The sequence below is a fragment of the Nannospalax galili genome, unplaced genomic scaffold (genome assembly GCF_000622305.1).
Source record: "Nannospalax galili isolate Female #2095 unplaced genomic scaffold, S.galili_v1.0 scaffold1027, whole genome shotgun sequence".
NCBI lineage: Eukaryota > Metazoa > Chordata > Mammalia > Rodentia > Spalacidae > Nannospalax > Nannospalax galili.
The window spans coordinates 626,136-638,603 of record NW_008355723.1 but is presented as its reverse complement, the minus strand read 5'-3'; the positions used below and the strand labels follow the sequence as shown (position 1 = coordinate 638,603).

Sequence of the window (12,468 nt, the reverse complement as noted above, 5' to 3'; positions counted from 1 at the left end):
CTCCGAGAAGCGGGCGGAGGACTGCGCGGGGTGCGCTCGGAGCGCGGGCTGCGGCGGGGACCGGGCGGCGGCGGCGTGCCCCGCTGGGCTCCCGGGCACTTGCCCGGCTCTTTGCGCGCTCCTGGGCACCAGCTCCGCTGACACTCCGCACCGGGCCGCCCGGAGCCGCTGGACGCGCGCCGACCGCAGGTCCCAGGGGGACGCGGCTCTTGGGGACACCGCACCGGGCTGGAAGATCGAAGGTGAGCCCGCGGCTCTGCCGCTCGGTCCTCGAGGCCGCAGACCCGGAGAGCTGGGCTGGGCGCGACGGAGGGTTGCAGCCTCCCGGGGACAGCCGAACCCCCACCTGGCCACCCGCGTCCCCCCTCCCGGGGGACAGCCCAACTGCCCAGGCAGCGGTCTCCGAGGGAGCCCCGTAATGGCCTCGGCTCACCACTTCACGTGATGTGTATGGTGTGGAAGTGGCCAGTACGTCAAAAAGTGGGAGTTGGTTTTTTTTTTTTTTTTTTCGGTTGTGTGGGGCGGAACGCAGCAGCAGTATTTCAAGGAAAGTTCTCAGACGTTGTTCTCAGAGTGGATTATCAGCACAGGACCCGGTCCCACTCGAATTAGAATTAGTAACTTTGAGAATTATGCCTTTTCTTTAAAGCCCATCGAAATAACCTAGATCTATGAATCCCTTGGTTGTGGCCCATGTTAAGTGCACAGTAATTTGTTCTTTTCCTCCTTTCCCTCTTTGCTGTCACGTTTAAGCCATGACTTATTTGGTTCAATTGACTGAACCAATTATTTAGTGTAAGAAAGATTTATCATTAAATGATTTATCAGTGCCGTTTAAAATAATTAGCTCTCGGAATAGATTAGTATTGACTTTGTTGAAAAGTTGGGGTTGGAGGGGGGCACATAGTTAATAACTTCAACTGCATGATGCAAAATTTGCCTCAGGATTAGTGCGTTTCCCCGGCTTTCTTGTAGGAGCCCTATGTAGGGACAGGGTGAGACAAAGGCCATGGAGTAGACCCAACAAAGTCCAGAGCGCTGGAGTCCAGAGGAAGAGTTGAGGGCCTGTCTTGAGAGGTGGTTGAGGTGGTTCCATAGATGCTGACACACGTGCCCAGTTGTCACTGCAAGAAGTGGCAGCTGTCCCTCGGGTATGGTGTGCAAACATGACTTTTCTGAAGAATGCCTGATAGTGTGCCATCCTTCCCTTTTGTTCAGTGCTGCTCCTCCTCAGTCACCACTCTGAATGGTAACCAGCCTTCATACTCAGTTTGCTGCTGTTGTTCGGCCTCAGACCCCAGCCTGAAACAGCCAGTCTCTTGTGCTCTGATTCCTGTCGCCTTTTATCTCAAGGGACCTTTCTGCTCTCTACATGGGATTTATGTAGATGTCTCATTTTCCCTACTGAAGTTATTTGCCTTGTCTTTCTTGGCATGATACACCTTGAAGACTCTAGAAATAATTGTGGGCAGGTTTTAAATGTTAATACTTTGGTTTATGAAACATAAGTCAGTATTTTGGAGGAGATAATGCAATCATAGGGATTTAGATAAATGTACAGTATTTACATTTAGATAAATGTACAGTATTTCCCCACCAGGGAAATTTTCTTTGTACACAGGAGTGCCCCCTGATCATCTTTGACCCTTGTCTCGGGACCAGGTAAGAGGTGAGATTAAACTAGAGTCCTTCTAGTAAAACAAGCTCTTGGGTGTGTTTCAAGTTTGACCCGTGTCATTAAATTTTTCATACTCAAGTGGGTTGGGGTGAAGCTATATTCCAATGAAAGTGGTTGGTTTTCTGTTTTTTTTATTTGCAGTCATTTTAGTTACATGGTTCTTTGGGCTCTGCTTTATGCTTCATGACATTTGTTTGATGTGTAGTTGTTACAACTTTCTAAATGAGTGAAGGAAAATAGGAAAGGCATTGGGCATGATGAAAGGGTTTCTCAGGAGAGAGGGCAAGAGGGGGCATTTGCACAAAGCATGGCTGTTCTGCAGGTATGTGTGTGTTGGCAGTCCTTGCTTCCACAAGCGGTCTGCACAGGGCAACTGCTTCAGTCCTGGCTTCTATTCTCTCCTGGGGTAGGGAGGGGGGCTGCTTCTGCTGTGAGCAGCTACCACCACTACCACCACTCCCACAACCGCAAACAGAAACCTCAAAACTCCTGGGTTCAGAAAGGGAATCAGGGAAGAAGTCAGAAAACAAACAAGCAACAAACAGAAACACTGGCATCCGAAAGTGTTAATATTTTTAATGAAGCTGCTTTCCTCCTGGATATTTAAATATTTTGTTATTATTTTTTATTTGATGTGTATGAGTGTATTGCCTGCATGTATGTGAGTGCACCCCACTGAGGTCAGAAGACAGCTTTGGATTCTCCTGGAACTGGAGTTAAGGATGGTTCAAAGCCGCCATGTGGGTGCTGGGAATCAAACCCAGGTCCTCTGCAAGAACAGTCAGTGTTCTTAACCATTGAGCCATCTCTCTAGCCCCTCCTCCTGGATATTTAGTTGAGCTTTGAGCAAGTGAGGCTCTGGTCGAAGGAGTGGGAAAGCAGGTGAGCATGGTAGTATAGAGGAGGGCAGGAAGTTGTGGATAGGGCTTAGTGAAGCCTGTGCCCCATTAACATTGGGTCAGGAAGAGGAGAGTTGTGGATTGGGGAGTGGGGAATGGAGAATGAGAAAGAAAGTATCAAAGATGCACACCAGCTATGAGGCCTAGCAAGGAAGTCATAACTCTCTAGTGTCTTGTGAGCCTCTTTCTTCCTAGATGCAGAATTCACACTTGTTAATTCAGTTTTAATTCAGCTGAGTTATGACTTAAGTAGGTCTTCACAGGCCGAATTAAGAACGTAGGCCTCTACATCTGTATCGTCAATATGGTAGCTGCTAGCCATATATGACTATGTTTAAATGAGTTCAAATAAATGAAATTAATTAGCTACATTTAAGTGCTTGAAAACTATATGTGGCTAGTGGATAGTATAAATACAGGGCATTTCATCCTGCCCTGGAGAATGGTTCCAGAGAGTTCATCTCCAAAGTGAACTGCTTTCCAAATGAATTTAATCAGAAATTTAAAGTTTCCTATTTATAATCTCCCATCGAGTCTATTTTGATGAAAATAACAGACACTGTTCCAAACAGTTTACACATATTAACTCATTTCACTCTTACAACATTAGGCAATAAGTATTAGCGATCTGTAATTCTCAAATACTAATAGTCATGCCAGCCATCTGAAAGCTGTGGATTTTGTAAATCTGGCAACAAAACTTGATCAGAAGTAATGTTGCATTGTGTTGGCCTTTCCTTTTCTTATTTAGTGGCAACTGTTCTTACATTTTTACTTCAAAAGTGATGGACACACTTGATTTACTGAAGACCCCCCCCCCCACTGGAGATAGTGTTTAATGTTTGGCACATATACCCCTTATACAGACATAACCTGGAAGACTTCTGTATCTTCTAAATTGGAATGGCTTCTCAGTTTCTGATGAGGAGTGTGGACTTCCACTGTTATGTTCATTTCCAAGACAGATAAACAGAGGCACTGGAAGATTAACTTACATGAAGTCATGGCAAGAAAGTGCCTGAGCCCAGACTTGGTCAAAGCAGGCCTGCTTCAGAATCCATTGTCTTGATCACTGGGCTCTCCTGCATCAGACTCTGGGCTCAAGATCCATACAAATGACTGGGTGAAACCTAGTAGCTTTAACTCAGCTCACTGGAAAGTTTCAGATAAGGCTCCGGCTATATTGTTTAGTGGTTGAGATTTGAAAACTTTGACTCTTAAGCTACCACAACAGGCATGCATAGCAATTGTTTCGCTCGACCCTTTCCTCCCTCTGCCAGCCAAACTTGGTTTGCAGCCATTGGTTATGTGAGAACTGAGAAGAAAAGAGGTCGTTCATTGTGGATACTGGTGACCACCACGGTTGGGCTATGTTGAAACCCATGGCACATGGAGGCTTACGTATTCGTAACTGCTACGGTGGAGTAGATTGCTTGGTCCTGGTGTAAACCAAGCTCAGCTACAGACAGGGCCCTTTTTCTGGCCCACCAGTATTCTGGACCTTTCTGGCGTGTTTCCTAGGATCTGGATCCATCTGACTCAGATGGAAGTCTCTTCAGGAATTCACACTCGTGAATTCTTTCTTTTAGAAGGTCAACTGGAACTGCAAGGTTGTTCTAGTTAGGGAAAGGACTTTCCATGCCTCCCGCACTGTCCCCTTGTGATGGCAGGACTAGGTGGCTTCTTCTTGACCCAAACCTACATTAAAGTTCTTGGGTAACCCCAAAGTTTCTCTTTTGCACGAGAACATGTTTTGAGTGCTTTGCCATCTATGTGTTTCTTTCAACAAGGACTCTGCAGGATTGCCTCTAGTCAGGCAATCTGGCATATCTTTGTGAACAGTCTTCTGTTCTCAGAGAGTAATGGTCTTCTTGTCTCCTCTCTGCCAGTTGTCATAGCTTAAAGGAAAGGGCCCAGCCACTGTTTGTCAAATACAAGGGCTCTAAACCCAAAGTTACCTAGGCGTACTTAAGCTTTGCCTCCTCCTAGCTCTACAACCTTGGATAAGCAATTAACCATTTTTTAAGATAATAAAAATAATTTCTCAGGGCTGGAGGGATGGCTCAGCAGTTCAGAACACTGCTTGTTCTTGCAGAAGACCCGGGTTCGAATCCCAGCACCCACATGGCAGCTAACAACTGTCTGTAACTCCAGTCCCAGGGGATCTGATGGCCTCTTCTGACCTCTGTGGGCATTGCAAGACACGGGTGCACTTACCTACATGCAGGCAATACACGCATACACATAAAATAAAAGAAATAAAATTAAAGAAAAATGATTTCTCAGGGTCGTATGATGCAAGAGTGAGAAAATTCACCTAAAGCAATTTCCAAAAGCCCAAGCGTACACTAAGTACTCAACAAGTTAGTTAGTAACACTGTTGTTTCTTCGCCAGAGCCTACCCAAGTCTTGGGAGTCTGTAGTTTGGGGCTTTTGTGAAGTGTATGGGATGTGAATCTTTCTGGAACGTGTGAATATGCCAGTTTACATGACCAAAGGGATTTTGCAGATGTGTTTAAATTAAGGATCTTAAAAAGGACATTTTTCTAGATTTCTGTGTGTGTTCAGTTTAATCATAAGGCCCTTATAAGAGGAAAATAGAGGACTGGAGAGATGGCTCAGTGGTTAAGAGCACTGGCTGCTCTTATAGAGGACCTGGTTTTGATTCTCACACCCACATGGCAGCTAACAACGGTCTGTAACTCCAACTCCAGGGGATCCGACACCCTCTTCTGATCTCCATGGGCATTGCACACACAGGTGCACTTATGCACATGCAGGCAATATACTCATACACACAAAATAAATAAATAAATAAATAAATAAACATTTTAAAAAGAGGGAAATAGATGATCAGAGTCGGTTGAGGAAGGTAGTTTGACCGATTTGAAAAGAGGTCAAGGATACAGCAGACAGCTGGGGACATGGCTCAGTGGCGAAGCACTAGCTTACCATGCATGAAACTCTGGATTCTATCTGCAGTTTGAAGAGTGGAGAAAAGGCAAGAAAACAGGTTCTTCCCAGAGCCTGCAGGAAGAACCAGCCCTGCCAAATCGTCAGAATCCTGACCTCCAGGACTGGGCAGTCACAAATTTGAATTATTTAAATCACTAAATTTGTGGTCATTTGCCACAGCAGCTTAGGAAACTAATGCAACATCGAAGAGAAAGCGGAAAGTGGTTAAAAGTGAAATTAAATCTATCAAGATCAAGGAACAATAAACCGGTCTTTTTCAAGAACTTTGCCCTTGGTACCGTTTCTAGGTACTTTATGTGTGTTAACTTGTTTAATCTCTAGTCACCTTCTGAGGTAGGTGCTGTTATCTGTATATTGGAGAGGCGGACTGGAACCTGAGGCACCTCCAGTCCCACAGCTAGTTCAGGTACAGCTCGGCTGTGGGTCCAAGTACCTTGGTGTGCTTTACTGTAAGCCCCACTATTTCCAAACCAGGCATTTCTGATGAGCCTCAGCTCTCCACCACTGAACTGTGTGCTTCTGGATGCAAGGGAACGGCAGTATTTAATTTGGTGAGAAGGGCAATGTAGTTGTTTTTGTTTCCTTCCAAAGACTGGCTATTAAAGTCTCGGTAATTCTTGTCATTCTTATGTCACAGTTCTCAGACAGCTTGCAGCCTGAGGAGCTGGATGGGGGAGCTGGGCCTGCCGCCCTACTCCCACCTCTGTTCCCGCTGAACCTCCCTCCTCACCACAGACCGCTGGCCCTGGCGCCCGCTGGCTCTGCTTCCCACCTCTGCCTGTTTATTGGATTTGCCTCATTCCTGACTTTCCCTCCAGCCCTGAATTCCACCTCCCCTGGCCCCTCTGCTGCTCAGACTGGAGCTGCTTAGTGTCAGGGCTGGGATCAATCAGGGTTGCTTGGGTCCTCCATGACAGTGAGGAAGGGCATTTTTGCCTTTTCCTTTGATTTTCTTGGCGATTGTTGGTGTTCTGGCTGGGCTTCTTTTGACTTTCAAGCATATATTACTGAATGATAATCATTTGGACCAGGAGATTTTAGACTCCAGAAGTGTCTGGAGTCTCAGCATGGTGAGGGGGATGCTGACCCTGCTCTTAATTTCTTTATGTATTGGGGGTCTGCCTTACATTTTTGCATGAAAGGAAGCTTCTATTTGGTGGTGGTGGTGTGTGTATGTGTGAGAGAGAGCAGGCGAGCAAGAGAGTTTGGAGACTAATTATACCCAAAGTAAAGGCACTATATGTGTGACCTTCAGCCCACAGACATAGATGTGAAAGAAATATAACTCTGGATTTTCTCTAATTTCATTTTGCAAGTTTGGGCTCTGGAGATACGTTGCTTGGATTTGTTTATATCCTGGCTCAACTGCTGATAATTTGTGTGGCCTCCTACAAGATGCTTGGCCTACATGCCATTGCATACATAATGGTGGGGTGATAGTGGTATCCATAGAATGGGTTATGAGAATTAAATGGGATAATCCATGTAAATGTCTTAGAACACCACTTAATATTAAATAAGAATTCAACAAATATTGGCCCCTGTGATCTTTTCTGTTGTTACCGAGTCTCCCAGTAATATGGCAGAAAAATAATTTGACGCCTTCTCTTCATGGAGTTCTTCTCCCCTGCCTTCTGGGGTCTTGATCCCCCTCTCCATGCCTGGCTGCCACTCAGATTCTCATTGTCTCTGATGACAGGGGACTTTGAATGCAGTGACACTGTGCTGCTTTTCAGGTGCTGTGCCCCTTGAGGTCTCTGAAGTCTCCTCATCTTTGTCCAGAAGCAGCTTTCAGAGTTCAGACATTTCTTTTTCCCTCCTGCCACCCAGCCAGCAGGGCCTGGAATGTGAGGTGCAGAGTGAGGCCTGTCTTCCCCAACTTCTGCTTCAGGTTTGGAATAGACTATTAAACTCGGCCCTCTAGCTTTAAGATGCAAAATTTGAAAACAGAAGCCTAAAAGACTCACAGTTTCCTCCCCCTCTCCTGCCCATACCCCTTCATTGAGGCAAGGAACATGGGGGATGAGAGTGAGCGAGGCACCTAGGAAAACAAGCCACCAACACCAATTGAGTAGCCAGTCTCATAACACTGGCCAGTCAGTGTCAGCCAAACTCATTATCAAAATTATCACTGACCAAAACCTGTCTTCTCTCTCTGCTTGGTTGTGGCATGGCTGAGGCCGGGCTGTACCCTTCATGAAACGTGAAAAGTCTCCTTCGGAGGGGCTGATTGTGGGTACAGTCATAGTCAGAAGTCGGCCCCCATTTTTGTGTTTTTATTGCTCTGAAGGAGAAGCTAGTTACATTATAATAATAAAACAGTAAGGTTGCTGTGTTCAAAATCAAAGAAGACGCAGAAGCAAGGAGAGACTCTGTTTTGATGACTTCATTGTAAGTTTAAACTATATAATATTACTGAGTATGGAAAATCCAGGGAATGGAAAGAAAACCATTTGGGAAAACACATGTGACCAAGTACAAGCTATGCACGCCTGGGATTAAAATATCATATAACATGGTTTAATTTGGATATCACTGGAGTTGCTTCAAGTTACTGTCATTTCTAAAGAAAGTTTTGATTCGTTTGTTGTTCTACATAGCTGGAACTCAGATTTCATTGATGAACATATTTTCACCTGTGAAATATTTGCCTGAAGGACTGAAGTGTTCTCCATCAGCCTCTTCTGTCAGTCTCTGGGAGGTGGATAAGATCCACAGAAGTTAAACACTTTGGCCATGAAATTTTATCTCCACTCCTCCACCCCAAAGGCAGAATGAATTGGGATGACAGGGCAGAGCTTGAGCCCTTTGTTAACTGCTGGGGTCTGAGCTGATTGACTTCTCTGCTACTCAGCAGGCCAGTTTGTTCCCTACTCTGCCTGGTCTTCGGGGCTTGAGGTTTCTCCTTCAGTTGTGGCTTGGGCATGATTTTAAAATTCACAGTGGTAGAGACTGGTAAAGCTGGAGGTAGTTGTGAAAGAAATATGCTTTGAATCTAAGGTCTAGGGATAAAGCTCAGTGACAGAGTAGTTGTCTAGCAGGCATCAGGCCCTGGGTTCTCTCCCTAGTACAGAGGGCAAGTATTTGAATCTAAGAAAAACGGACACAAACTTCTTGAATTCTCATGCAAAACTACATAGGTTTGCAGAAAAGTCTGGTGACGAATCTCTGGTGGTTAATGCAACAGCGGTCTGGTAACTTTGTGTGTTCTCTGGTAACATCCCTTACATGTAGGATTTTGACTGCCCAGTGCTGACTGAGAATGGGGCTTCTCTAATGCCAAGTCATGGGATGTCTGACAACAGGTGAAGATGTCCACATCACAGACAGGCAAACCCAGAGATCAAGTTAGTCACAGAGAGTGGGACAGTGTGCTTATTTCTAGCTCTGCTGTGCATTTCTAAAGAAATGTCCCAGCAGTCACATCTTAAAGTATGCCACCTGTCTAGGAGTTAACAAAAATCTTTAATACAAATGCCATTTTAACAACTAAAAATTCTATCTTATGTGTGTGTGTGTGTGTGTGTGTGTGTGTGTGCATGTGGGGAAGGGTAATGTATGCACATGTGTGCATGCATGTACTTGTGAAGGTTAGAGGTTGATATTGGGTGCCTTTGATTCCTGTCCATCTTATTTTTTGAAGCAGTGTCTCTTACTGAAACTGGAGCTCACTGATTCAGCTGGGCTGGTGGGCCAGCAAGCTCCAGGGACCTGCCTGTCTCTGTCTCCCAGCTCTGGGATTACAAGTGCATGCTGTGGCCCTTGACTTTTTTACTGGGTGCTGGCAATCAAAGTCAGATCCTCATGCTTGCATGGCACATGCTTTACTGACTGAGCTATCTCCCTAACACCTGTATTTTATCCTTTAATTATTAATGCACATGTTATGCATCTGTTTATGATTTGGTGATTTTTGACTCTATGCTATGTCATCCAATAATTAGACTTGAGGATTGAAAAGGAGAGACACCCAAGTTCAACCCTCTTTCTTTGAGAGTTGAGAGAACTGGTCTCCTGAGAGGCAACAGTTTGTCCAAAGTCTCCCAGCTGAGCAGAAGTGGAACTGGGACTTTTGCTTCTTAAAACAAAATTGAGTTAATCCTATAAATACACAAAATTTTAGATGCAGAATTCCTCACTTCACATTCTACCATGGAGAGCGTTCCAAATTGATTAAATGGGCTCAAACCTTGGCATAGTTCTGGGTTCATCTTTCACTCCCCATTCTGGCCTTTGAACTCAGGCCTCTCACTCTACCATGCTCTCTAGCACTGAACTGTATACCCTGCCTTTAAAAAATTTTTTTAATTATTTTTTAATTTTATGTATGAGTGTACTGCCTGCATGTGTGTCGTGCAGTGCCACAGAGGTCAGAAGAGCGCTTCGGATTCCCCTGGAACTGGAGTTAAGCATGGTTCATAGCCACCATGTGGGTGCTAGGAATTGAACCTGGGTCCTCTGCAAGAACAGTTAGAACTCTTAACCACTGAGATAGTCTTGCCATATGGCCCAGGTTGACTCAGAACTGCTATTCTCCTGCCTCTGCCTCCTAAGTAGTTGAGAGGGAGTGGCCGGGACTACAGGTGACCACCAAACCCAACCTTTTTAGGTGCCGTTCTAGAGGGTTTATGAGTCCCATTATTGCTAGATGTTTTGTGACTAATCCCCACTTGTTTTCTGTGTAACCAACTCTTCGCTGTCTAGATTTTTTTTTTTTCCATATTGGAGAGTGAACCCAGAGCCTTGCATATTCAAGGCAAAGCACTCTACCAAGGAGCCACAGTTCTAGCCCATTCTTTTATTTTTGTTTTTATTTTATGAGTGGATTTGGCTAAGTTGCTGAAACCTATATTCCTGTGTCAAGAAATCCTAAGTCAGCCTCATGAGGAATTGGGACAACAAGGTCCACGCAACCATGACTAGCTTCTAATTCTTTCTTTAGTTCAAAGTCCTACAAGCGAGATTATTAGTTCAGACATCACAACAAACAAAGAGCAACAATAAAACATGACCAAATTAAAAATTGGGGCAAGGAACTAAACAATTTTCAAATGATGAAACACAGGTGACTGAGAAATATTTTTTTCTAAATGTTCAATATCTTTAGCCATCAGGGAAATGCAAATCAAAAGTATTTTGATATTTCATGTTACCCCAGTCAGAATGGCTAAGATCCAAAAAACAAATGACAGATGCTGGCAAGGATGTGAGGAAAGGGGAATACTCATTCACTATTGATTTAAGTACAAACTGGTGTAGCCACTATGAAAAATCAATGTAGAGACTCCTCAAAAAGCTGATAATAGATCTACCATATGATCCAGCCATACCACTCTTGGGCATATATTCAAAGGCCTGTATATCCCACTGTAGAAATACCTATTCATCCATGTTCATTGCTGCTCTATTCACAGTAGCCAGGAAATGGAAACAACCTAGATGTCCATCAATTGATGAATGGATAATAAAAGTATGGTACATTTACACAATGGACTATTATTCAGCTGTCAAGAAAAAATAAAATTATGAAATTTGCAGATAAATGGTTGGAACTGGAAGCAATCATGTTTTCTCTCAGAAGTAGCTTTTAATCTTTAGACATGTGTGTTTCAATTAGAAAACCCATAGAGTTCAGGAAACTAATAGGAAGCTATAGGGGAGGAGAATTCATGGGAGAGGAGATAGAATACAGTGATATAAAGGGAAAACAGGAAATAATGTAATAGGAAGGGTTAAATGGAGTAGTGAATGGGAGGACAGGGCAGAGGAGGGAGTAAGGAAAGGGATAACTAGAGGTCTTTTGGAAAAAAATCATATGGAAACCTGTTACTACAGAACTTTCTTAATATACACAGAGAGAGAGACAGAGACAGCGACAGTGTTTAAATGGAGTTGCCACATAACAAGGGGCCAATGCTCCTACCAAATACCATGAACTAGCAAATAAAAAGTCCAGTGCCAGGAATGAACTTTATCAATACTGGCTATTGCCATCACACTTGGTAACTCACCAGAACATCACAGTAAGATCATATTGCTGAAGAGACTACATATGTGAGTCATAGAACAAAGAGAAATCAAGCTAGTGTTGACCTCAAAGCTTCCTCTTTATTGCTTAACTTTCATACAGTGCTGGAAAGAGCTTTGCGTGCTACCAGAAGAGAAAGGTAATCATCAGCCTTACCCAGCTGTGGACCCTGGGATCTACTAACAACTGACCTGGCAAGATATGCCCACTGGTGAAATAGTGGCACAAAAGTTATGGGAGTAACCAACTACTTTACAATTGAATTTATGGGCCACTTCACAGATGGAGTCCATACCTGTCACTGTTGTCAGGGTCAAGAACTGGTGGCCAGACAAGACACAAGCAGTAGGGGAGAATCCTTATTCTGCTAAATGGACATAGCATTAAACTGACTTCTAATGTCTTACTCTTATATCCATAGATTAGTGTATCTCTCAACACTTACCAGAGAAGCTTCTTGCAGCAGACGGCAGTTAACACAGAGACCCACAGCTGGTCAACATGCAGATAAGAGACTGGAATTTTGGCCCTAAATGGGACGCCCTACCCTCTCTTCCCAAGGCTCAGAGATCATTGTAGAAGAGGGGATGGAAACATTTTAAGAGCCAGAGGTGGTGGATGAATACAGAGAAACCATATTATCTGGACACGACATGGTAGTTGCATATATGAACCCACAGTGATTGTGACAGCATGCCCAAGACCTGCACAAGTCCAAGTCAGACAAAATCCCAACATGGCCAGGGGACATGGATAAGAATCCCCAGCCCCAGCTAAGGAGCTATTGGCAACTGATAGCTGCTGGGAGGAGTCAGTTTTTTTTTAAGAGTGTGATCCTGGGTAGGTTGGCCAGGTTCCAGCGGATGGACCCACACCCAGGAGGATTT

General features: G+C 44.4%; 1 protein-coding gene across 2 annotated transcripts in view; it reads left to right on the top strand.

The window, feature by feature from the left end:
- Positions 1 to 6: 6 nt before the first annotated feature.
- Plce1 (phospholipase C epsilon 1) overlaps positions 7 to 12,468 on the top strand; it is a 351,996-nt gene continuing 339,534 nt past the window's right edge. For both annotated transcript variants that reach the window (XM_017803186.2, XM_017803185.2), the window contains exon 1: positions 7 to 242. The gene's annotated coding sequence lies outside the window, so the exon portion shown is untranslated. The remainder of the gene's footprint in view (positions 243 to 12,468) is intronic.